General features: G+C 41.5%; 1 protein-coding gene across 1 annotated transcript in view; it reads left to right on the top strand.

Annotated features, from left to right (window-relative positions):
* The first annotated feature begins 19684 nt into the window (after positions 1–19684).
* fut8b (fucosyltransferase 8b (alpha (1,6) fucosyltransferase)) overlaps positions 19685–20128 on the top strand; it is a 132163-nt gene continuing 131719 nt past the window's right edge. Inside the window, exon 1 of the mRNA XM_033648916.2 lies at positions 19685–19863. The gene's annotated coding sequence lies outside the window, so the exon portion shown is untranslated. The remainder of the gene's footprint in view (positions 19864–20128) is intronic.

Raw genomic sequence — 20128 nt, 5'->3', positions numbered from 1 at the left:
ATTAGGGATCCTCTCCTGTGGAGTCTAGACGCTGGTGGTGGTGATGAGATGAGATGAGATGAGATGAGATGAGATGAGATGAGGAGGGAGCTGAGGATCTGGGTGTGAAAAGGAATGGGCTTTTGATGAGCTGGTGCTGGGCTCTGGATAAGGTGACTGGAGGTGAATGGGGTGGAGGAGGGAGCATCAATTCCTCCTAGAATGACAGCTTACAGGAGCAGACAGGAGAACAGATTTAAAGTTTGGCAGCAGCAACATGAATGGCTGAAGGAGATCATGGCAAAGTTTGATGGGCTAACTAGGAGAGGTGACACCCACAGTCAGCTAATTGGAAGTGAAGGGAATGGAAGTGAATGGATGTAGCATAAAGAAAGTCTTCCTAATTGAACTTACACTGAGCTTTATCAAAGGCAAAATCTGTGTTGTCAAAGTAGTGAAGATGTTTTCCTCATTTGCTCGTGTTTTGTCTGTTTTTGAGTTTATGTATGTTGCAGTTTATTAAACACTCTGTGCTGCCATACTAGTGGCTTTAATTTGGATGTTTGCTTCTCGCTGTGTTTCTACAGAATGTTTCTAATACTATAGAGAAGATTAAAAGTCAAAGTCGCTCGCCTTAATTCTTCCACACCTTCTTTACTAAACACAGAGCATTTTAAGGTTCTTGAAAATAAACGCATACTCACTCACTGCTCCCTGTATGCTTTGGAGTTTGCTCATACAGTCTACAACCTGCACAGGCATGCAGTAAAAGCTGATACCTGCCACACACACAGTGCACACAATATAAACCATATCTCTCCAACCATTCACTGCCGCTGCACCTCCCATTTACAGCAAGAGATCTCCCAGATAACCCACTATCTCACAAATTAGAATAGTCACTCAGCCAGCTCCTCTTCAGCACATTCTTTAACGGCTGCAGATTTGTGACAGTCGCAACCACCAGGATTCAATTTAAATCTCCACTTGACATGCTGAGTATGAGATGGTGCTTTAGCACAATCTTTCTCGCGGAGGTGACAAGGCTTTTCCGCCAAGACAAGTCCCAGTGCTGAGTACAGGACCTGATTTGGAAGTGCCCTTATGTACAGAGCTTGACCTTGTGTGCTTGTTTTACAATGCAGTCAAATTGGTGGCATTTTTGAACAGAGTGTAGCTATGATGGGTTTCATAGTAGCACCGCTTTACTTCCTCATTAAGTCTAAATGTCAGGCAGTGCTACAGATGGAAGAGCTACTCTTTTAACCTAGCTTCTGACAGTAAACACAGGTACCGCTATCGAGCATGAAGAGGTACAGGTAGAATGATTTGGGAGCAGATGTCATGGAGCTCTTGAAATCGCATATCATAACCCTTAAAATCTCTTACCTTGGTTCATATTACTGAGAGTTGTTGACCTTGGGGTGCTGTGGAGCAGTGTGATTCAGTATATTTACTCTGCAGTGCAAAAACAGCCATGTGACTCAGCAGCTTTTCTGAGAAATAAAGGTGTGAATGACACAGAGGAGGTGAAACTGGAAAATGCTGGGAAGTGTGGATTGAAAATGAACAAATGCTGGGAACTCGCCACGAGTCAGTAAAATTAATGAGCCCTTGTGAATGAGTGGTGAAATGTCTGACAGGCTACACAGCAAGTGTGTACAGCTTTTCGCTTACTACATACAGGAGAGGTAAGAGTTTCAATAGTTTCCAATTAAGGCTGCAGATAACATTATCAACTGCTATATTGATCTTTTTTTATCACCTAGTCACCAAATTGTCGGAAAATCTTTAAAAATAGCCATCACAATCTCCCTGAGCCAAAGCTGTGTCCTCTAATTGCTGGCTTTCTTCAACTGAAAGCCAATGATGAAATGAAATAAAACTAAGCAGCAAATTCCAGCTTCTCAAATGTAACAATTTGCAGCTTTACTGGATAGAAGTGTAAACTAAATACACTCACCAGCCACTTCATTAGGTACACCTTGCTAGTACCAGGTTGGACCCTCTTTTGCCTTCAGCACTGCCATAATTCTTGGTGCCACAGATTCAACAAGGTGCTGGAAACATTCTTCAGAGATTTTGGTCCATATTGACATGATAGTATCACACAGTTGCTGCAGATTTGATACGAATCTCCTGTTCCACCACATCCCAAAGGTGCTCTATTGGACTGAGATCTGGTGACTGTGGAGGCCATTGGAGTACAGTGAACTCATTGTCATGTTCAAGAAACCAGTTTGAGATGATTTGAGCTTTGTGACATGGTGTGTTATCCTGCTGGAAGTAGCCATCAGAAGATGGGAACACTGTGGTCATAAAGGGATGGACACGGTCAGCAACAATACTCAGGTAGGCTGTGGTGTTTAAACCATGCTCAGTTGGTACTAAGGGGCCCAAAGTGTGCCAAGAAAATATCCCCCACACCATTACACCACCAGCAGCCTGAACCGTTGATACAAGGCAGGATGGATCCATGCTTTCATGTTGTTTACACCAAATTCTGACCCTACCATCTGAATGTGGCAGCAGAAACTGAGATTTATCAGACCAGGCAACGTTTTTCCAATCTTCTATTGTCCAGTTTTGGTGAGCCTGTGTGAATTGTAGCCTCAGTTTCCTGGTGTTAGCTGACAGGAGTGGCACCTGGTGTGGTCTTCTGCTGCTGTAGCCCATCTGCTTCAAGGTTGGACGTGTTGTTGGTTCAGAGATGGTCTTCTGCATACCTTGGTTGTAACCAGTGGTTATTTCCATCTTCAGTCCGACATGGTGTCCACTCTAATCGAGGGGTGAGGGGGATTTGATGTTTCTTAACCAATCACTAGAGACCAACGCTTCTGCCTGAGTCCTTTTTAAGTCCACACTGATGCATAGCCATGCGAACATGCTTGTTTTGTTGGGGGTTTAAGAGACAAGCGGAGGGAAGTAAAACAAACTACGATGTCAGGAGATATTGAAAGGACATGTTGATTTAGAGCAGCCTAGATGACAGCATCTGTCTTGCCTATCACGCTCGCCATTGTTGTTTTTACTCCTTATTGGGTCTGGCGCACAGCTTGACAACAACTTGACAACGGCACCAGTCCCACTGATTGGATAATTGAGTCCACCTGCAGTGCTTGTTGGTCATTTTTTCTTTTGACTGAGAGGCCGTTTACACGTACACGGTGATTTTGATAAACGGAGATATCTTCCTTCGTTTGTGCCCTTCGTTTACACGCAAACGGAGATTTCTCCTCTGAAAACGAGTCTTTCTAAAAACTCCGGCCAGAGTGGAGATTTTGGAAAACTCCGGTTGTGCGTTTGCATGTAAACTGAGATAAACGGAGATAAACGGAGTTATAGGCAGCCGACGTCACAGTATGCGCCGGAACTTGCGCCTGTGTAAAAAGTGCGACCTATGTTGCTATGGTGACAATGGATACATGGAAGGCTTGAGCTTCTCGTTACACTGCCACCTACAGGTTTGGCATGCTCTTGTGTATATATACACGGGTAAGTGTAAACGAAGATCTTTTTGAAAACGGAGACGGTGAAATGTCCGTTTATGAAAATAGCCGGCAACGTGTAAACGGCCTCTGAATAACAGCCGTTTCATGTCAGGATGCCAGATGAATCAGTCAACTCAAACTCAGTGGACAGGGCAAATTAAAGGGATTGAACTCATTTCATCAAGTCATCTTGTGCCTCTGGAAAAAAAACATAATTTTTCAATATTTTGCTTCATATTATGGACAAACACTGTCAGATGAATTGGTTATGAAAATACTGTTTAGTCATAGCCTTAAACAAAACAATTTAAGACAGCTGCAACACAGCCTCAGCACTGTATGTGGTCCTCTCTGATCATTTTAAATTGTGAAATTTATAATGACAAGTACTACTTACCAGCACTCTGTCACCACAGTAATGCTGCTATTTTCACACCATATGTAAATGATGTAAGTACGCCTTCCTGACACATTCCTACATGATTTGTAGAAGCATGATGATAATGATGATGACAGAAGCGATGTGGAGCAGTGATAATGGACAATGATGAAGGCACGGACACGGAGGTATGGTGGAGACTGCAGTGAGAGCTGTGCTTTGGTTTCAGTGACACCTGCTGGAAACAGGACAGCTACAAGAGAGAGACTTGTGTAACTGCTACGTTGATAATAATTTTGACCAACAGTAAGGTGTTACTTTCTTTCCCCAGTTAATTTAACCACGAGGTACACTCCCTCATCCCAGCAGCAGCCCTTGTGAGGTACATGAAACAGCAAGGTAAAGAGGGATTACAGAGTGGACATAATACAACAAAGGATTTCACAGAGTGTAATCCATAAATACATTCCACCACAACACACACTTTAATTATAAAGACCAACATGTATAGATGCTGCTGTGGTCTGTTGGTGTTACAGTGTTATACTGGATTGTGAGGATACTGTGCAGACATGATGTAACACTGCCATCTACTGTTGAAAACCCAACAATAACTGAAAGGTAGATGTCACTGAATATTTACTGGAGGTGGCTTCCACATCCAAAAGCAGTTTGTCATACATAAAGTGCACTTGGTGCTGATCCTGATACTTTATGTGGTTTTACAGCTGTAATTGGAATAAATGGGGACTGTGACCCTGGTCGGCCATTAGGAATTATGGACAGGGAAATAAAATTGTTCAAACTGGGCTCCTCATCCAAACCCACTCTAGCACCCCCACTCAAGCTCTAATACCAACATGGGTAATTGAAAATGGCCTTACTACAATAAAATGGCTACTATGGGGACTAACATCATCACACATGAATACAGTTGGGATTATTGCATCCACAAGAGTCTACCTATACCCAAATGTGTGCATTACCTAGACTGTTTAGGGACCCACTATGAAGAAATATCACAAAAAGGCAATGCAGCCTTTATTATTAAGCTTAATTTTCAAGCAGTATTTAGCCTCCTCCCAACAAGATAGTATGACTTTGTTGATACCAATGAATGCCTTGTTTCATATTATACCAGTATCTTCACTCTAGCTTTAAAGCTGGGCCCCCAACGGGTTTTATTTGCTCATCTGCCTAGCTCCTCACCTTTACCACGCTCAGCTGGGTTGAAACTCAACCACTGCAACCAGACAGTACTTGAGCAGCCGTGGCTCAGGAGGTAGAACGGGTGGTCTCCTAATCAGAAGATCAGCGGCTCAATCGCCAGCATCTCCCATCAGCATGTTGAGCATGTAGTGGCACGTAGCCCAAACTGCTCCCTAGGGCTGTTCCATTGGTGTGCGTGTGAATGGTTTCTGAGTAGCAGTAGCACCTTGTGTGGTAACCTCGGCAACCAGTATGTGAATGACTCTGTAGTGTAGAAGTGCTTTGAGTAGTGGGAGGATTAAAAAGTTGCTGTGCAAGACCATTTTCAGAATAACTGCAGGGGCTGGAGTACCAGATGAAAAGCTGAAATGTGTTTGGAGAATTGATTTATTTATCATGTAAATATATATAACTTATATTGTCAGTGATATGTCTGTAAGTAAATTGTTGTACTTGAACCCATGTAAGTGTCAACTATAGACCCATGTATGGACCACACCTGGGCCTTGGGCCAGGGTCATCTGTACCCTTTAGCCCCTTTTACACTGCCTGTTCAAGGCGGGAATATCACGCCGTTATGCCGCCTCGCAGTGCTGTATGTAAAGTACTATCGCAGAATTGGGGGACAGAGTGGTCTCGCCTTAAATCCGCCACAGGAGGCTGTAACAGCGCCGAAATGGTGTTTGTATAAACAGGACAGTCTGTGGGACTGGATCGTGGACGGCACGGGTGTGACATTATGATGACGTGTTGTGTGTTTAACCCACTGCGGGAGATTTAAAAAGTAGCTGTTAGCAATTAGTGGCTAACTCAAAGAAGGGGAATAACGGCCGTAAATGTTCGCAAATTGGGAAAACAATGAGGTCCGGGAGCTCCTTAGTCTCCGAGCAGAGGACCATGTCAGTTGCCATATAATAGAGACGATAAATGATTGTTATTGACACGTTAATGCCATTGTTGTTTAGAATGTGTTGCCGAAGCATATGTTATATGTCCCACTTGAGGCGGACACTAATGTGTTACATGTCATGCCTGTCACGCCTCTTTTGGTTCTGGGTAAAAATGCAAAGGAGGCATAAAAAAGGGACTTCGTAGCAGCCCTATAGCGCAATCTCTGTATTAAAAAGGCTCCCTGACTCCCCCTGTTGGTGGTCCAAGGCCTAATGTATTTTGCTTGGGTGTACAAGGCGACTACAGCACCATTACGTGGGGGAAACCTGGAATGATCCAGAGGGTGCAGGACTGGACAAGGGACATGCAGTATAACTGTAGATATTTATTATACCATAAGTTCAAGTGTTTGTTTTATCATTCCAGACCAATATGAGAAGATCTACTCCCATCAAGATGGAGCACAATGGTCATTATAGATTCATATATCACATTAACACTGTAACAAAATCAGCTTTCTCCCATCTTAAAAACTTTATCCAAGGTTACACCATTCATGTATTACTCATTGCAACAGTGAATGCTCAGACCCAGACACCCAGAGTATGCAACAGAATACGCAACAACTGTTTATGACCTCCTCAGGTGAAGATTCAGCAGTCTACCAATATCAAGAGGAGGACATGCAACTGCGATCAGCAACGTTACCTTTCAGAAAGAGAAGATGAATAGTTTGAGTGAGGAGAATTGGGCTGTCAATTTACAACAAGCATCCCTGAACAGAATGACGAACTGTGACACCAATCAGTAGCTCCTAACAGAGCCATCCTGGCATGTTCTTCACGGACATTTCACACCTTAATTCATGTGACTCCAATGACTCCCAAATGACCGCCACATAATGACTCTCATGTGACACTGTGATGTAGACCACTGCCAGAGGATGAAATGCCTGGGACACCCACTATGAAATACAGTGTGAATACAGGACATCTACTTTAATCCATCCTTACCCTCTGCTTTATCCTGTATTTATCTTGCTTGATACCAGACAGAATTGTCAGCTCATTACAATCTGTTTCCAGCTTCAGTCTGATGTTGTGTCCACTCTAACTGATTTCCATGGGGGAGGGGGCTTCTATTTTCCCTACCCAACTACCAGAGACCAACGTATCCCACTGGATCTAATGCCATTTTAAGTCCACACTCATGCATAGCCATGCCAATTTACCTGTTTTGCTGGGATGTTGGGAGCGGAGCAACGTGAAACAAACTAGCTTGCTGGGTGAAATTGAGAAGACATGTAGATTTAGAACAGCCTTGATAGCAGCGTCTACCTTGTATATAGCACTTGATTGTTGTTATTACTCCTCAGTGGTTTTGTCAAGGTGGCATGGTGATGCAGTGGTTAGCATTGTTGCCCCACAGCAAGAGGGTTCCTGGTTCGATCCCGGGTGTGGGAGCCCTTCTGTGCGGAGTTTGCATGTTCTCCCTGTGTCAGCGTGGGTTTTCTCCAGGTACTCCAGCTTCCTCCCACAGTCCAAAGACATGCAGGTTAATTGGTGACTCTAAATTGTCTGTAGGTGTGAATGTGAGTGTGAATGGTTGTCTGTCTCTATGTGTCAGCCCTGTGATAGCCTGGTGACCTGTCCAGGGTGTTCCCTGCCTCTCACCCAGTGTCAGCTGGGATAGGCTCCAGCCCCTCCGTGACCCTCAAGAGGATAAGCAGTTAGAAAATGGATGGATGGATGGTGCTGTCAAGGTGGCATAGTAGTGCAGTGGTTAGCATTGTCGCCTCACAGCAAGAGGGTTTTGCACAAACTCCTATGCATAGTTTGCATGTTCTCCCCATGTCAGCGTGGGTTTTCTCTGGGTACTCCAGCTTCCTCCCACAGTCCAAAGACATGCAGGTTGGTGACTCTAAATTGTCCATAGGTGTGAATGTGAGTGTGAATGGTTGTCTGTCTCTATGTGTCAGCCCTGTGATAGTCTGGTGACCTGTCCAGGGTGTACCATGCCTCTCGCCTAGTGTCAGCTGGGATAGGCTCCAGCCCCCCCACGACCCCCAACAGGATAAGCAGTCACAGAAAATGAATGAATAGTTTTGTCACACTGCTTGACCACAGCCTGACAACGGTGATTGTTTTTTTATTTCAACCAAGAAACCATTGTTTCATGCCACATTGCCAGACAAATAAGTCAATTTGAACTCAGTGGAGTGGGTGGATTCAAAGGTTTGGACCCAGGCAAGTATTTATCCCTTTTTTACTTGATCAATCGTTGGATAATACTTTTCCTGTGCTTCTTTTATTTATTTCAAATATATTTTAAAGGCTTTTTTGCCTTTTATTGATAGGACAGTTGTTAGAAGGCGAAGGGGGACGACATGCAGCAGGGAGCTGTGGGTTAGAATCGAGCCCCTGGCCACTGTGGCAAAGGACAAGGCCGAACTTGTATTAACCTTAATTTAAAGCACTTTAGACTTGATCTCTGTATAAACACAGTTACATTATATCACTTACAGTTGCTCCTTCTTTTCTAATTAAACATACTTTTGATTTTATTGGCTTGTAAAACTGAACATTAGACAATATTTGCTCCTGGCAGGATGTCTTCATTCAAACAGCTGGCACGATGATGTTATTTAAGCAAACTGACAGATGAAACAACATTTAAAAAGTGCTGGGAAAACAATTAATCTTTTATTTATAGTGTGTTTCATCAGAGCTAGACTTTCTGAGACGACATTTTACAGATAAGCACCTCTGTTTAAATTATTATTGCTATTTTTTAAATGTTATATTTGTTGAAATGTGCTTTTGAGAGATTCAACTAGTGTTGCACTTTAGCAAACAAACAAGTTGTCCTACTAAACTGTAGTCCCCTCAAGGATCACATGCTGTGTTTAAATGCATTTAAACCATGAAATGTGGCGTATAATTCTTAACATGCACAAAATGTACCTCAGGGTCTGAAATGCCATGAAACAATAATTGGTGTATCAATACCAGAGTAACTTTATGATGTCTGTAAAGATGTTTTTTTTAGATACTGGGGAATCAACTGCGTAAAAAATGCAAACAGTGTATGTCATTTTATATCCTGATATCACTCTATTGATTGAAATATAAACCTAAACATAAAGTTCTGTCCTGTGGCGTTAAATGCTCAAGTGTCATGAAAAAAATCACACACAACACTCTTCACATAAAACACACACACACATAGGTGCATGCATGATATAGCAATATTACGTGTAAAAATATGCTATGAACTGCACTCTGCTGCTACAGTAAGCATCACATCAGACAGAACTCTTTACACATCACTTTCACTTCGCTTTCTCACCTGTGTTACCCTGAATTCTTGAAGACAACTTTGTTTTCCTTGCACGCCTCCGCAGTGAATGAAGAATCCTAACACACAGAAAATACTTGATGATTTGGAGAACCCATTGGCCAAGTTTAACAACTGCAAAAGTATATCAAAACATCCATTTACAAACTCTCACACAACTCATGCAGTGTAATCCACGTCTCATTTATCCAGTCACATGCTCAGCACTTCCCAAACACCTGCGTTTTCGTTAAATTCTCACTATTTAAAACACTTCTGCTCTTTATAGGTGAAGCTATTTTCATCAAAATCATCAAACTGATGACTTTTTTAAAAAATATACAATATTATCATATCATCGTAACACAAAGTCCATATACAGTAGCACTGAGTTATTTCTCTGATTTCTATACAGGCAAAGCTTCGCTCAAGCACCCGAATGTCAATGCAGGATTTAATCAGCTGCAGGGAAACATCAAAGTAGAAGCAGCCTCGCTCAGTGCACACCAGTGAATCAATCACCATACATCTGTTTCTGATAAATCCAAACAAATGCTCGATTTTCCATCCAAATCCATTAGTTTCACACCTACATAAAACCTGAATTATACTAACTGGCAGCTGCAATCCATGCACTGAAACTAAGCAGAGACGGCTGCTTGCAAACTGATTAGCAAAGCATTGATGATACAAAATCACAAACTGTTGTGCTGCTCATTAAACCGGCAATAAACATTAAAGATGCGATAACGGAGCGAGCTGTCTTACCTCGAAGCAGGTGTTTGTTCTGTGTGGGAGCAGACAAAATTCAGAGGCACTGCGTGAATTTGTTTCGCTATTAGTTCACTCTTTAGGGCCAAATGTGCCAAACCTCACTAACCCTCCATGTTCTCACTTTCTGATTCTTGCTCTAAATCTGATTTTTACCATCCTCCTCAGTGTTTTTGTTCACCTGCTTCTCGTTTTTTTCCTGCTAACCTGTCAGTTCAGTTCATTTTCTACCTGCTTGACTTTTGGTTCATTCTATAATTCCATTGCTTGGTTAGTCTGCCATCTGATATTTGCCTTAAACAGAACAAGCTCTGTGCTCAGTAGTCTGTGTATGGCATCGAGAGGAAGTGCACGCAGATGTGGAAAAACCTCTCCCTGTAATGACTGCCAGTTACATTAGAATGTACAGAGGTTCAGCGACCCTTGACGCCTGTGCTTTAGATAACCTCATCAAACCTCACTATCACACCCCGAGTGAAGTCATTAACAGCAGGCTTGACTTTTTGCTGCGCACACAATTAAGCAGGTCATAATAATGCTTCTGCCATTGATTAAGAACATCATCTGTGCCACTCATCCCATCAGTATCAGAGGTTAAATGGGTTTTAATGGTTCTGAGCTCATTCCAAAATTCCTCATAACTTTTAGTTAGCAGTTTCCCTGAAAAGAAATCCTTGTTATATTCTCATTTCTTTTCATTTTGATTCCAGCACATATAGTAAACACTTCTGAAATATGCAATAGATGTTGTATTTTTACTTTGATCACAGTTCACTTATAAGCATGCTATTCAAGAGTAGTTTTTTCTTACTGTGGCCAGACTTATGAAGCCTCCGTTGCTAAATAATGCAGGTTAGGCCTTACCAGTGACCTATCTGGTTCGGTTAACTTAAGCTACTTAGAAAAAGTAGTTCAGACTACTTTGTAGGGAAGAAAAATCCAGTCGACAATGTACATGTGTTGCAAATTCATAACAAAATATAATACAAGCATAAAATGCCACTCAATTAAGTGCAGGGGAAGTGCAAGGAATCAAGGAATGCCCGCTTTGGTTTTGTATTCAATGTCCATCAGTCATGTCTATCAACATGCAACAACTTCTCTGAACATTTGTATGCATACAATATGTATGACTAGTTGACACATAATGCCGTAGTCTTACAAATTCTGCTTAATGAATGCAATGTTGGGGAATTTCTTCACAGGGTCAGGGTGAAAGAAAAAGGGGGCAGGACTGATCCGAGGGGGTTCAATTACATTATTCAGTTGGTTCCTTTTATGGCCCCAAATTGATTGTAATTTCTAGGTGTTGGCAGATCATCTGCCTGGCTGATTATCGGGGCCGATATTATGAATTTTTAGGGTTAAAGGTATCTGTGACATTTTTCCACCCTTATGCCGATATACAGTTTTGTTTCCCTTAGCTGTGCTGCCTGCTCGTACCACTGTAGGCTCTTAAAAGCAAACTCAAGACCTACCTTTTTAGCCTGGCTTTTAATTGAGCTCTCCTTTATTTTATTTTATTTTATTTTATTTTATTTTAATCTATTTTATTATTTCTCATTTCTTTTTTTTATTGTTTTTCATTTTATTTTTTTAATTTTGTATTTATGATTATTGTGTATTTATTTATTTATTTTTATTAATCTGTTTTTATTTAGCTGGCATATTCTTCAACTTCGTTACTGTTAGTTACTTAATTACTGTTGATTCTGTGTCAACTATGACTTTTAAGGCCCGTTTCCACTGAAGAAGTTCCTGGTACTATGTGGGAGGCAGGAACTACTACAGGAACGTCCTCTCGCTTGGCCCTCTCAACCCACCGTGTCTCCACTGAGAGAGCGGAGTAGGAGGAAGGTTCCTGTAAAGTTACCGGGCTCTTTATGTGACGTAATCGTTGTGCGACCATTTTGACCGGGGCGACATAGGGGCGTAGGGACGCCGTTAGCCGTTAACGGTGTCTGTAATAACTCCGGTCACGGTCCGTGAAAAAAATATTTTTTCCAGCGGATGTCTTAGTTACAACATGATTGAGCTAACTGGAGTAGTTTCATGTCATATCCGACAACGGGAGGCTTTTAAGAGAGGACGTCCTGATGTTAGCTTTGCTGCTGCTGTTAGCTGTCCCTGTCAGCTGATGCTTTCTAGACATCGCGATTTCCCAAAACTGAAAAAATACCACACACAGCAACACAAAACTGCTTTGCTAGCTCAATCATTTTGTAACTAAGATATCCGCTGGAAAAAATATTTTTTTCACGGATCGTTTATTGAGTTATTACAGACACCGCTAACGGCTAACAGCTAATGGTTAGCCTAGCTAAACCACGATAACCATGTTGTTATTTACAAAACGTCACATCCCGCCTTGAGTGTGTCCAATCAGCACCAAGTAATCCCCAAGTCCCAGCCAGGAGTCTCTCGGGGCTGTTCTGAGTACCTACTCCGAGGCAGCGACTTGTTTAGCCCCTGTAAAAGTTCCAGAACTCTGTCCTTCAGGGGTGGTTCCTGCGGTGGAGACACGCACCAATGGCCCCGGCCCCGTAAAATTACCCCGAAGTTCCTGCAGTGGAAACGGGCCTTTACAGCAGACATATATAGGTTGTAGATATCGGCTATCGGTATCTCTGTTTCATAATAATCGGTATTGGCATTGGTAACGGCTTCAGCTCTAGCTCCAGCTCTGGTTCTAATCATCATTGATGGAAACACAACACCTAGGAGAACGTGCTAATTTTAGCCCCTTAACCAGCAACGTTCAGTGACACGCCACCACTAAATATCGTCTGTCTCCGCCCAAGCAGCGCTCAAACATGGATCCAAATTAGTCTGTTCCAATTTTGAAAGAGACTGGATAAGTAGGTAACCACCAAAAAGTTTTCACAGGCCTCCATGCTGCTTTCTACTGTTTATGAACCTGTTTTCCGGCCTGTCCATGATGTCAAACGTGATGCACCACAGAGATAGCATGCTCGTCTGCTGCAGAGCCATGAACACAGCTCTTGTTTGTGGGTTTTCCCTTGTTTTAAAAACCTGTATTCATGCACTAAGTTTGGTGGAAAAGAAGAATTTATCAGGGGCTGCATACTGGAACAAGTATCATTCTCTTTGAAGCTTTCTCCATAACCTTTAAGGATAAACCTTTTTTATTCTCCTGGATCTGGGCCCCCTTTTTTGAATACCTGGGCACCACTAAATCTTAAAGTTTGAAGCCTGATAGAATTGGCCTGGAAAATGGACGTAGAATTACAGCCTGGTATGATGATGAAGTATAAAGTGTATCAGGTTTTCCTGACACGGGTTCCCTGGACTTCTTTTATGTATTTTATATTCAAATTTTGGTGTGTTCTGTCTCCTTTGATTTTGCAGGGCTGTCTGTAATTGGTATTGGTCTATTATGTCTGCACATTTTTTGTCCTGGTTTGTAAAATGAGTTTTATGAAAATGTTTGAAAAAGAAAATAAATGTAGTTCATTACTCTCCAGCAGTGGATATAAATAAATGATATATGCACAGTCTCACCAGGAGGCACCACGTCTTTTTTACAAATTTGTCAAAAGGATAAAACACAATAAAAGCGCAAGAGCTTATTTCCATTTCCATTGTGTTCATTATTATTATCCATTATTGCAGCGGTCATACGGTCGGTGGTGGTCGCCATCCTGTAATAATGTAAATCTCTTTTTAATGTGGCAGCAAGAACAGCAAATGATACTGCGTCTCTTCACTGTGTAGAGCTGTTTGCAGGTAACAATGCTGAATAGACAATTTATTATAGTCTGAAGACGTAAATATAGGGTTTTAGGGTTTCGTCATAATAAGCTACAAATGCCATGTAAGTACTATATTAAAGTTCGTCTCAAAGTCAGTGCCCCACTCTAAAATCAATCCCACAATATTAACAGCTGGATCATACTTAATATTCCATTCTGTTGCTTCCACTCCTTTTGGTATTCAACCTTGGACAAATTCCCCAACTCCTGCTACTGTTTTGTATAAAGAGTTCAAGCTTACAAGAACTAATGTGTCTCTTGAATGCAGAGGATATTACTATCCCCAAAATGCTCTTCAACCACAAAGCCCAGAATTTAAGTAGGGACGTTGTTATGAATCAAAGACCTTAGGCCGCATTTAATACATTTCTTCATTAAAATGTTTCAAGTGTCGCACATTTCATGAAATGTTTTGTAGCACTGAATACATTTTGACAAGTGCCTCACGATGATGCGCTCTTCCCCGAGTGTTACAAATTAATATGCTAATGATATTCTAATGATACTCTAATGAGATTTTAATTATTCTGTTCCATTTTGTTACTCCATAATGCCGCATCAGAAACTTGGTGCTCCGTAGCCTACACATGGGCTCTGCAAAATCCCACTCCAGCTTTTCCTGCGGGTGAATAGAGTTCACATGTTCTCCTTTAGAAACTCTCCCTCTGTGTCTCAATCTGAAAAGGTCGGCGAAGACGAAAAGGTCAGGAGAGATCGACCTGCCTACGCCCACGCTGGGATCAACACTGATGATGTTATCACAGCTGAGTGACGAAAATCCTGTTGTGCGTGTGCTTGGGAGGCTGGGGGAGTTGCATGTGCAGTACAGGCATGTGCACCGGCGACAGTTATAGGTGACCCTTGGAACCGTGAGTCATTTTTCTGGCTATGACATTAAATCGTCTTGATGAAACACAACTGAAAGGTCTTGTGAGTCATCTTTCTTCCTTTAACTAACACCTACACTACCAACAAATGACATCAGACTGGTTCATTCCCTCCCTGCTCAGAGACGGTGCACTGCAGCCTTTGGACCACATGAAGGCGCTGCTGCATCAGCTGAAGGAGTCGAGACAGCTTAAGTGAGATGGAAAATATGTGTGCGCCAAATGTAGGTGGTGGTTGTTATTGTGATTCAGCTCCTCGCCACCGGAGTGAGACCTCTCAGAGGCACACTGGATATTTTTCAAAGATGGATGGGGAAACAACAACAAACGAAAAGCCTTTGGGTATTATGAATTTGATTTAGTGGCTTAATTCTCAAGTGAGGCTGAAAAAAGGGGGGGCTAGAAAAACATCCATATGCAGTAGTTCACAGAGAGTGGTACAGTAAATTACATGTTCAAGGGCAACAAATTACTACCTGAAAGCCTGTTTACCGTTTCACAGCAGCCATCCACACACACACACATCCACACAGACACACACACACAGTCCTCAACTTCTCTTCCCTTTTGCTTGGAAACATACTTGACCCCAACTGCGTTCAATTTATGAGGATTAAGTGGATGTTTATTGATACTAAATGGGAGCTTCTGCGCTAATATTCTCCTGATGTTGTGGCAAAAGACATGAAAGAGCAATAAGAAATGCGTCTTTGTTGAGTCAGTTTCAAGTTAATGGCCATTTCTGCTGTATAAAGTTGAGCAAATTAAAATGAATGCCATGTAATCTGAACCATGACTGTGAATTACTGAATAAGCAGGTCTCCACGGGAGGACTGCTGAGCTCGATTATGTCCGGCCTTTACGGCTGTGGTTTATAGCTGCGTAACTGATGACTTGTCCAGAAGCTCTGTCCGCTCAGGTATGCTATTTACAAACCTAAATTAAGCTTTGCACCACTTTTTTTTCCCTGTTGTTACAGTATATAAATAATCAACCTTTCAAAAAGCTGACATATGCAAAGCTGTAAATTGCATTATGAAAAAAGACAAGAAGACTGGCATTGAGTTCTCATCCTATAAATTATACTTTACTCACGCTGGGAACAACAATTTACTGCTCTTAGATTACTTTTTAATTTCCTACTGCAAATTGTCAGTGAAACCAAATATAGTTGCTATTTTTCCTGCTTTATGTTTTCCACATTTTAAGTCATAATGTGCAGTTTCTCTTACAAGTATCTAATCTCACAGAGTTTTGGTTTTACTTGGTACTGAGTGATCTGGTTCTGATATTTTTGCCATTACCTCAACACAGTGAAGATGAACACTGTCTGTGGTAGCCAATGTACAAGAAATGACATCTAACAAGTGTCATTACGAAAGAACTTTCACTTTCAGTGTCTTTGTTCTACCTCCCACACTTTTTTTCAGTGTATGTAGGTACTGCAGTGATGTGCACTCCCTGGGGATTTACCCAAACCTTAACCACAGTCACTACAGACTTACACTAAACAAAAACTAAACAAGTCTTAGCTCTGATGGTTTACCGTGAGAGCTCCATTTGATTATGATATGATTATGATTATGATTATTATTTTTTTTTTTGGTCTCCTGGTCCACATAATGTGACTGCGTGAGTACATTTTTGTCCCCACAAAGTGATTACTACAAGTTCACACACAGATTCTTGTACTTCTATATTTGTGAGGACCCTTATTGACATAGTGCATTCCTTACCCCCTTAGAGGAGAAGTATACTTGCTGCAGACAATGCGTGCGCGTACGCATCATGACTGCCATGCGTATTTTGCAGTCGTTTGGCACATAGGCCACTCACTTTGATGTGAGGTAATGTGACGCGTGCGCGAGATGCAATATTGACATGAACACTAGAGGCGCTCGTGCGAAGTAGACCTCTAGAGACTGTGAACATGAGGCCGGAGGTCATCACAATGGCGGACAATAGTTTTGAAGAAAGGCTGTCGGACCTTGTCCGCAAGGCATCTGGGTGAGGAGGCATGATACCTCCTCACTCAGGCATGTTTGTGTATAACCTATTACATCCGGAAATACAGTGTCACCGCCTTCTTCGCTTTTCGCAACCTCTGTGTCTGAGTGCTGTGGTCTGCCCTTAGCGGAGACCACCAGTATCAGGTGTTTTGGCCGCGTCGACAGTAGCCTACCCTGAACCATCACAACAAAATGCATAACCCCAACCAACCTAATTTGACTTGGATTACAATACTTTAACTGATAAAAATACACTGATGCATTAAAAATATTGTGTGTACATTGATTGTTGTAAGTTTTTACACATTTTAAGCACTTAGTCTTTTTACTAAGCACTTGTGTTTATAATTGTTTTTCAACCTATTTTAACCCCACACATGTATCATTATATCAGTCTTCAATTCAATTCAACACTTATGAGATATTTTACCTTAGATTAGCTGAATTTTAACTACCTAATAATCAATTTATTCACGTATTTATTTATTATTTAAATTATTTTATGTATCAATTTATTTTTTTATTGATCTATTTATCGATTTATTTATCTTATGAATCTCATCAGCAGTCACCAGGTTATTTCTCCAGAGGCCCTGGGGGATGGGAGCGCTGTTAATAGATAACAAAGTTCCCATTGCCCCACATGCACAGTGGCCCAGTACCCTCAGATTTTATCCAAAATTTAAAATGGTTGTTATGTTCATGGGGCTCTTCCAACATTTTTAAGTAGATCCCATATTATCACTCCCAGAGAGCCTTTTAACCCCAAACTAATCGAATTCAAAACTGTACCTTAAAACCAAGTCTTTACCCTCAAACAGGCCTTTGAAGAAGTGAGGACTCACATCCTCACTTTATAAATATGTCCTCACTTGGTTGGTTAAAAACCTGTTGCAGTCCTCACTATATAGCAAATACACACACACACACACACACACACACACACACAATGGATAAATTACGTACTCTAGTTTACTCAAACTGTCATTACATCTTACCCAAAGTATGCAGTAGGGTGTAATGCACTGCTACAGTAGACAGTGGTTCTCCACCTTTCTTTGTGTCAAGAACGACTAAATTAATACATATTAGTTTGCAGAAACCCATTTGATAAGCTCTTGCTTCAGGCACCTCCATCTGTATAGCTTTTGGAGGAAGTGAAACCTATGATCAGAATAGTCCCTCGTATGACTCCCACTCAGATTGGGTGCACTTCTGTAGTGAACTGAATAGTGAAAATGAACTATGCCCACTTTTTTTGGGACTCCCTGGAACTTCTTCAAGGACCCCTAGACCGCTGGTTGAGAACCACTGCTCTACAAGACAGAGCAAGTCCTTTTCTGTATACCATGTACATGGTTGAAGCACTAACCTATTGTAAAATTTTGACATCTTCATATGGAAAATGTATCTCAGCCGAGCATCTTATAGCACAGCCTATTGTGTCTCCTCCACCTGGTGAAAAAACAGCAGAAAAGTTTGCTCCATCCGTCTAGACATATTCCCAGCTGGCCCGAGTTTATCAAGAAAGATAAAAGCACTGGATATCAAAGCTATTTGGTTTCTCTTATCACTCCGATGAGAAATAATCGATCCATGCTGATTATGTTGAGGAAAGAGAAGCTGCACCCAGTAATCTTAGAGGCTGTAACAGATGAGTGATGGAGCAGTGCGGCTCTTGGGGAACAAAAGACGAAACACGATATGAGTGAGGACTGAAGGCTGTAAGACTTCAGTCCGAGAGGATCTGCCCTGCACCGGTGCTGTGCTGGACTGAAGGTCAAACTGAGTGCCATCCTTTAGGTGGGGGTGGGGGGTTGTACCCTCCATCACCCCGGTGGCACCAGCTCTGTCTGTCTGTGAGCCCGACTGCAGTACAACAACCTGACACTGGTGTGCGCACTGCAGCTTTCACTCCATCCAACTCCCATCAGGAGTGAAGTCAGCCAGAGAGAGCCAGACATAAACAGGAAGTTAGTCCACTGCGCCTTCAAAATAAATAACCCATTGATTAAAACACTAGAACAGTAGATAATTGTGTGAAGAATACAATCACTGTGTTTAAAACGAGTCCACATTAACATGTCTAAATCGGGGAGTTTATTTGTGTAGCTACCTTAAAACACAATTTACTGGATTTTACATGAGGCATGAATATAGATATTTAAGAGAAAAATAAAATAAAGTAGAAAAACACTGACAAAAAAATAAAATAAAAGTTTTGATACAATTTCAGTGCAGTAAAAAATAGCACCAAAATTTGACAAAGGAAATAAAACACCTATTTAAGCATGAGTAGAAAGGACTCCTGTATAATGTAAGTGACTTATTATTTAGCATTAAAGGTATTGCTTACATTATATAGCCTAACTTAGACCAGTCACCATACATAAAAATGTTTATTTCCATCAGGCTGAAGTAGTCAAATATCCCTCAAAACAAATGAAGCAAAGAAAATAAATTTAAAAAAAATAAATAAATAAATTGAATAAAATAATAAATAAATGAATAAAAATAATAAAGAAATAAACAAGTAAATAAATTAAATTAAATTAAAATAATAAAAACATGAATAAAAAAATTAAAACACAAAAAAACATTTAAAATGAAGTTCAAATTTTGAGAGCAGTTCTAAATTGTAGTGTTAATAATATAACATATAAAAATATATAATATATAGTGTAATATAAAAGAAATAATATAATATAGACAGGCAGACAGCAAGGCACATATATTTTAGAATATATCTAAAATAAATATAATATAATATAATATAATATAATATAATATAAAAAATAATTAAAAAATCACTTACAGCTGCCGCTGTCTAACTAACTAACCTCCAGCTGTTGATTCAGGAGTACTGTACTCTGAGACCACACCGCCCGTTATTTTGAAACGTCATGACCGGATATGAAGTTCCTCCCTCTCTGGTCTGCGTTGACACCGGCCATCCAGCAGATCCCCACAGAGCAGCCTCGACTGCTGTATTCACAGATCCCAGCTCTCCCAGTTCCTGTTTCCGCCGCAGCCTTTCTACTCAATTTTGTGGAGCAACAAATCCCGGCTGCCGCTGCGTCAGTCCCGGTCTCCGCAACCCCGGTCGGATGCCGCTGGAAGCCGGTGTACCATGTCACGGTAGGTGATAATATAACCCTGCCTGCATGGCGGAAACGTAGGAAGCTACGGAGGCTCGAGCTCATAGATTCCCCGCTACATCCCGGCCTGTTGACTGCGTCGCTGCTGAGATCACGGTGACCAAATAGCGGTCACGGTAGACAGGGATTTCTGGTCCCGTTATTTCGGCGCTCTGCTCGGTTGTTTTCGCTGTGCTTCAGGGGGATGTTCCGGTGTCCGTTATATCCTAAATAAACTGCCCCGCTGTCCCCTTTGTTGCCCACTG

Source organism: Epinephelus lanceolatus, chromosome 13, assembly GCF_041903045.1.
Source record: "Epinephelus lanceolatus isolate andai-2023 chromosome 13, ASM4190304v1, whole genome shotgun sequence".
In the NCBI taxonomy this organism is placed as follows: domain Eukaryota; kingdom Metazoa; phylum Chordata; class Actinopteri; order Perciformes; family Serranidae; genus Epinephelus; species Epinephelus lanceolatus.
The sequence above is the reverse complement of the archived record's forward strand: the minus strand, read 5'-3'. Positions and strand labels throughout refer to the sequence as shown.